The sequence below is a fragment of the Triticum urartu genome, chromosome 7A (genome assembly GCF_056163025.1).
Source record: "Triticum urartu cultivar PI428250 chromosome 7A, HENAU_Tu73, whole genome shotgun sequence".
Classification (NCBI taxonomy): domain Eukaryota; kingdom Viridiplantae; phylum Streptophyta; class Magnoliopsida; order Poales; family Poaceae; genus Triticum; species Triticum urartu.
The window spans coordinates 530,361,184-530,368,383 of record NC_141879.1 but is presented as its reverse complement, the minus strand read 5'-3'; the positions used below and the strand labels follow the sequence as shown (position 1 = coordinate 530,368,383).

General features: G+C 47.8%; 1 long non-coding RNA gene across 1 annotated transcript; it reads right to left on the bottom strand.

The window, feature by feature from the left end:
* Window positions 1–3,227: 3,227 nt before the first annotated feature.
* On the bottom strand, window positions 3,228–6,983 carry LOC147960294 (uncharacterized). Its single transcript, XR_015611814.1, has 3 exons — window positions 6,659–6,983; window positions 5,643–5,714; window positions 3,228–3,539 (listed from the first exon to the last, which is right to left on the bottom strand). It is a non-coding gene; the product is annotated as an uncharacterized LOC147960294 (long non-coding RNA).
* Between the last annotated feature and the right edge of the window lie 217 nt (window positions 6,984–7,200).

Sequence of the window (7,200 nt, the reverse complement as noted above, 5' to 3'; positions counted from 1 at the left end):
CGGGCGTCACAATTCTCCTCCAGTACAACAAATCTCGTCCCGAGATTTAAGGGGTGTAGTAGGGGGAAAGACTCGGAAAGGACGGGGCTCAACACAAGATAGGTACCTAGGGGCTATCTCGCGACATGGCATAGAGGCATCTCTTGAGTTGAAATTCAAGAAAGTCATCGAGAGCAAGGTAAGGAGGTGCAATAAGAAGCTTCAACCGGGTAGACAACCGTTCGATGTCTGAAACAGAGTGTGAAAGGGCTCAGAACATCGTGAATAGATCATCTCTCGGAAGGTGGCTCGTTACATGATACGAAGCTAAACGTGAGGAATAACCTTTAGAAACAGGGGGTATAGGAGAGTCAGGTTTTGATCCTGGGATCTGTCGGTTATGGGCCCACCAGGTGGGTTAAAAAGTAGGAAGGGTGCTAACATCTTGTACGGTCATGATAGCAAGGCATGTCAGAGGGTAGCCTGTCAGTTATGTCGGCAACAATGTCGGTACCAAGGGCGAGGGACGAAGAGAACCATTTTCCTGCTCGTTGATGAGGCGGGCCGTTAGGCAAAGTTCTCGTCCATCGGTGGCTACCGGAATGTCATCAACAATAGTAACAGGGTCTTTACTGACATAGTTGTACATCGAGGTGCTTACCTAAGCAGGAAATTATCTCTACTGAGATAAGTTAGTTTACCGGAAAGGTTAAACAAAAGAATGGAAAGGAAAAAAATATGATCAGTATATTAATCAGAACAATGGAAAGGAAAATGTGTTTAAACACAATTATCAGGAGTATATCCTTCCCAAGGATAAGCAGAGGATGATATCAATGACAGGATAGTAAGTAGATAACCAATTAGGTAAAGGGAAAGAAATTTCATGACATTACCCATACAATGGTGTTTGGATAATTGATAAAGAAAATTTAGTATCGTGCTTCAAATGTTCTTATTGGAGACTGGATTACCACAGACGGGCTTTGAGATAGCACTGACATGGTTTCAAGCAAAGGTCAAACTTTGGATACACCAAGTATCCATCGGAAACAACTAAGAAAATAAGTCATACAATTTTAGCAGGGAAAAGGTGAGGGTGTGGCCAACGGTCTCAGCAGCAATCCATCGACATGCCAAAAAGGATGTAATTCCAAAATTAATATGATCAAGTTTGTGTCGGGGGGAAGACAAGAATGTTGTTGATGCTGACATAAATCATCAAGAGGCAAGGATGGTATTACTAGCCATGAATTCAATTGACATCTCTGAAGAAGCCAAAGTGTTGACGGTGATCAAGACAAATTTTGTCGAGAGACTCTATGAAGATGCCATCGAGTAGAAAAGGAAGGATGAAGTGAAAGGCTATGGGAACCACGGATCCGACACAAGCTCAAAGTCAAGCTTGTTGTTTGAGGTGAAATGATAAGATGAGGAATATCGACGTAAGCTTAGCTCATCGTCAGAAGTTGCTCCAGGCATAAGAACCAGGTAGCACAGTTAAAAGTTGACACGATAAAAAATATAGCCAATCGGGCTAGGAATGATGTGATGGGGTATAAAGCTTCCCAGTATCAAGTACTAGGTGTAATGCCAGAAGGTAAATCGGAGTAGTTGTTGGACGGGGGAATGATTTGCAGAGGATAAGTAATTGTAACTTACCCAGTAAATGGGATCAAGGAGGAAATATGGTCAGGACCATCACTACAAGGGATCCAGTTCACGATACCGGAAGAATTATTCAAATGATTAAATATCCTTGCAAGAAGCTTTCATGATAAGTTCCACACCGTGTCCGTGGGCATGAACACAAGGTTCAGGGTCGACTCCCACTTCTACAATGCATAACCTTTCATTTTACTTCTCGCTCTTGATGAAGCTGTAGTATTGAAATTTTATCTGACGAAAAGCCAGTAGAGTATAACCCGCATAACTTTCGAGTTCACACAGATTAGGGAAGGCATAGATTCAACCCACCGGGGCATCTTAGGAACATATATCATAAATTTCGAGAATAAATAACACAGGCTCGGTAGTAGAGCACGCTTGAGAAAGCGGAGGATACAATTTACCAAAAGCATTATGTATCTGAGGAAAAGCTCACAAGCTTATTGAATATGAAGGACGTTGTCGGATAAAATCCAAAAAAGGGGGGTCTGGTGGTCCACAAGGGATCCGATGTGAGCATCAATATTCAACCAGAGGAAGAAGAATGCAAGGAGATCAGATTATAGAAACAACTAACTAACTCAAAGCTCAATTGCAAAGGAATTATGAATTCCAAGACAAGCGATCAGAAGCAATGCTCTGATTAGGGATGGATAGGTAGAATAGCCTTAGGGGTACAATCGGTGGCGATTTGATTGGTCGAGATTCAGCATATGTTAAAATGACGTCTGAGCTGGAAGGATGAATTTTAGGATCTGATTGAGGATTGCGAGCATTCGCAACATATTGTATCAACGGACTCAAAATGATAATGACAAAGGCTGACAATAAGATTACTAGACTTATGGTACTAACCATAATGCAAGCAAGCAAGAAATTCAAGAACAATAGGCTGTTGAGGATTTTCACAAGAATGAATGGTATTACGTAGACTTTTGTGAAGTACATGAATCAACTGAGGATGAGAGGATACTCGATAGGTGCACAAAGTTATCCGTAGGGGTATTCAGATGTCAAGGAACTGCAAGGCAGTAAGCTCAAAGGATTCTCGGAACAAAGGTGAGCAGTTCAGGGCATCTGGTAACAACAAGATCAATGGGATAAAATGTAAGATTGGCAAGTGTGTGTAGTTATCCATAAGGATATTTCGGTGGTAGGGAATTGCAAAGGCAACAGGCACAAAGTCTCAGAGAATATCGTAGAGTATCTTCGGAATCTTCTGATGCAGCAATCGATCATCTGAAATAAGGGGCTCTCTGGGTGGATGTGATCACGAGATCCTAATGTTTGAGTTAGTAAAATCATTTAACCCGAAAATAGAAGAGAGATCAGAGTCCCAGAGTATAGACGAGGAATAAAAGATCCTAATACCACCCAATTGGCGACGTGGGCCCATAAGACACACAGCCAAGTTAATAAAATGGTTTTTGATTTCTAGACTCAACTTCGGCCAAGTAGTTGGAAAGGGGGATCCTATAGGCAGTCGGCTCTGATACCAACTTGTGACGCCCTCGATTCAATCGTACACTAATCATACACGCAAATGTGTACGATCAAGATCAAGGACTCACGGGAAGATATCACAACACAACTCTAGATACAAATTAAAATAATACAAGCTTTATATTACAAGCCAGGGGCCTCGAGGGCTCGAATACATAAGCTCGAATACACAAGAGTCAGCGGAAGCAACAATATTTGAGTATAGACATAAGTTAGACAAGATTGCCTTAAGAAGGCTAGCACAAAAGCAACAATGATCGAAAAGGCAAGGCCTCCTGCCTGGGAGCCTCCTAACTACTCCTAGTCATCTGCGGTCTTCACGTAGTAGTAGGCATCCTCCGGGTAGTAGTAGTCATTAGTGGCGTCGTCTAGCTCTTGGGATCCGTCATCTGGTTGCAACAATCGGGTATGGGGGAAAAGAAGTAGCAAAGCAACCGTGAGTACTCATCCAAAGTACTCGCAAGACTTACATCAGATCTAAACTAAGTATGCATCTTTATCAAAGGAATGGGTTGTATCTGTGGACTAAACTGCAGAATGCCAGAAGGGAAGGGGAAAGCCTAGCCTATCGAAGACTAGCATCTTCTGGAAACCACCATCTTGCAGCAACAGGAGGGAGTAGAGTAGCATAAAGTAAAGTAGTAGAAGTGTTATCAACCTCGGCCAGAGATCCTTTCTCGACTACCTGTGAGAAAGCAGTCCCAGAGCCATACTATCCAAGTGTCAACACACTCCAATTCTCATCACCATCCAGTTCTCATCACAAGTATCCAGTTCTAGTTGTATCGATCGGGATACAACTCCAAGTGTCCGTTACCGTAGGACAGGCTATCGATAGATGTTTTCTTCCCTGCAGGGGTGCACCAACTTACCCACCACGCTCGATTAACTCCGGCCTGACACACTTTCCTGGGTCATGCCCGGCCTCGGCCAAACAATACGCGCAACCCAACCTAGGCTTAATAGAGAGGCCAGCATGCCGGACTAAACCTATGCCCCCAGGGGTCATGGGTCATCGCCCCGGGAACTCCTGCATGTTGCGTGGGCGGCCGGTGAGCAGACCTAGCTACCTCCTTCAAAAAGGCAGGTGCTTATGCAGTCCAACCCGGCGCGCGCCGCTCAGTTGCTTCGGCTGATGCATACGACACAGAACGCCCATACTATGCCCACGTGATGGTTAGTGCTATCATGCCAGAGGCCCCTCGGATCAAATATCCAAATCGTAGTGGATTAGGAGCATGCGGTAACGAGCAGAGACTCACGATCGATGTGACCCCATCGCCCTGTCTCGAGTACTTGCAACAAGGGCTAAGAATGCCCGGCCACGCCTCGTAAGTATCTCACGGGCACCTTCCAGGTCAAACCGACTCCACATCACTCGCTATTAAGCTCGCGCGGGTACTGTCGGTGTCAAAACCGGCGGATCTCGGGTAGGGGGTCCCGAACTGTGCGTCTAGGCCGGATGGTAACAAGAGGCAAGGGGCACGAAGTTTTGCCCAGGTTCGGGCCCTCTTGATGGAGGTAAAACCCTACGTCCTGCTTGATTAATATTGATGATATGGGTGTTACAAGAGTAGATCTACCATGAGATCAGAGAGGCTAAACCCTAGAAGCTAGCCTATGGTATGATTGTATGTTGTGATTGTTGTCCTACGGACTAAAACCCTTCGACTTATATAGACACCGGAGAGGGTTAGGGTTACACAAGGTCGCTTACAAAGGAGGAGATGTCCATATACGTATTGCCTAGCTTGCCTTCCACGCCAAGTAGAGTCCCATCCGGACACGAGACATAGTCTTCAATTTTGTATCTTCATAGTCTAACAGTCCGGCCAATGGAGATAGTCCGGCTGTCCGGAGACCCCCTAATCCAAGACTCCCTCAGGTACCCCTTAGGGCCGACCCGTCTTTAGTAACATGGCTCAGTGCAAATTCATAGTAACCATAGTAACTGTGTGTCTAACACCAAGGGGAAAACCCGAGGAATCATCCCCGGTGAATTCCACTCGATGTTGTCATCAAGGTGAATGTAAGAGGATCCACCCTCGAGGTTCACATTTGATGGGTTGCATGACAGAGCCGTAACGGAAGTGGTTAAGGAGGAAATCACCCTCGATGATCTCGACCGTATAGCTACCCTACAGAGATCTCATCAGGAGTGATGCGAGAGGTTCCACCCTCAGCACTTGATGGTAACTCTGCAGAGTCGTACAACTAGGGGGTGATGTGCGGTGTCGGGGCCTGGACGTCGATCAAGTTGATCGAGTCATCGAACATAAAGCGAGGCAACTGGGACAAGGTGGGGTCACTGATGGATCTCTAACCAACCTATACTAAGCAGTTTAGGATAAGCAGGTAAGGTATGAAAGCAGGTAACAAAAACAGGCTATGCATCAGAGTAGGATCATACATAAAGCAGTAGCAGTTCTAATGTAAGCATGAGAGGGAAAGAAATGGGCGATATCGGAATGCTCAATGGGGGGTTTGCTTGCCTGGTTGCTCTGGCAAGGAGGGGTCGTCGTTGACGTAGTCGTACCCAGAGGCATCAGCGTCGGTCTCGAAGTCTACCGGAGAAGAAGAGGGGGAAGAAACAGTAAATACGGAGCACACAAGGTATCACAAACATAGCATGGCAACAAGCGGTGCTAAGGGGTGACCTAACACGGCAGTAGGTGATACCGGCAAAAAGGGTGGATACATCCGGGAAAGTATTCCTGGTGTTTCGCGTTTTCGGACAGAAGAAACGAAGGGGAAAAGTTGCATGTTTGCTATGCTAGGGATGTGTGGTGGACGAACGAGCTGCGTATCCGGGTTCGTGTCGTCGTTCTGAGCAACTTTCATGTATTAAACTTTTTCATCGGGGCTATGGATTATTTTATAATAATTTTCAAAGTTTTAAAACATTTTTAGAATTAACAGAAATAAATTAATTAGGCAAATGCCATTATGACGTCAGCATGACATTAGGGTGCTGTCAGCAGTCAACAATCAGTTGACTTGGTCAAACTGACGCGTGGGTCCATTCTGTCATAGACTGATTAACGGTCCAATTAGTTAAAAAGTTAATCAGGTTAATTAGCATGATTAATTAATTAATATTTAATTATTTTTAACTAACTTTAATTTTGTTTTGGGGGCGGGCCCCACTGTCATAGGCCCATGTGGCCAATCAGGCTAACGGGTGCGTGCGCCCGTGGAGGGGCGAACCCGGGCGCGGGGGAGGCCATGGCCTGGACGAGGCAGCAGGGGCACCGGCGCGACGCGGCCAGGGGGCGCGGCCAGCCGCGGGAGCTGCGGCAGGTGAGCAGGGCGCGTGGGCGCGCACAGCGACGGGCATAGCGAAGGCAGGGCGGCAAGCACGGCGGGGTGGCCGTGGGCGTGTGCGTACGCGAGCAGGGCCCCGGCAGGGCACGAATGGCGCGGCCAGGGTGCGAGCACGGAGGTGGACAAGTGTGGTCCGACGCGGGCTTGTCGGGCGACGAGGAAAATGGGAAAAGGGGGCGCTCACGAGGGGAATGTAGGGCACAGGGCCGTGGGCTCGGGGAAGTTCGGGGTGGCCGGCGATGGAGAGACAGGGAGGCGAGGCGACGCGGAGCGGCTCCGGCGAGCGGTGTCCGACGATGAGGTCGGGACGGGGAGGCCCTTCCGGATCTAGGAACGGGGAAGAGGATGGGGCCGCGATAAGGACGACGACGACGGGGCAGCGCCAGGCGGCGTCGGCGAGGTAGCGCCGGCGTGGTGGCGCCGGGAAGGGCAGCGGCTGGGTCGCGGGATCGGGCGATCTCCTCGATCCCGATCGGGAGGAACAGAGGAGGGGTGGGGAGAGTGGGGGATCGAGGGGAGTGGGGAGGGAGTTGTCCAGATATTTTAGGGCGTGGGAGGATAAGGGAGAGGGAGAGGTGGGCCCGGTGGGCCGACCAGCTGGGTGGGCCGGTAGGCTGAGGCCGAGGTGGGCAAGGGGGGTTGTGGCCCCTTTTCTTTTGCTTTTGCTATTTCTTTTATTCTTTTTAGTTTTGTTTTTTTCTACTGTTAATTATTTATTTTGGCTAA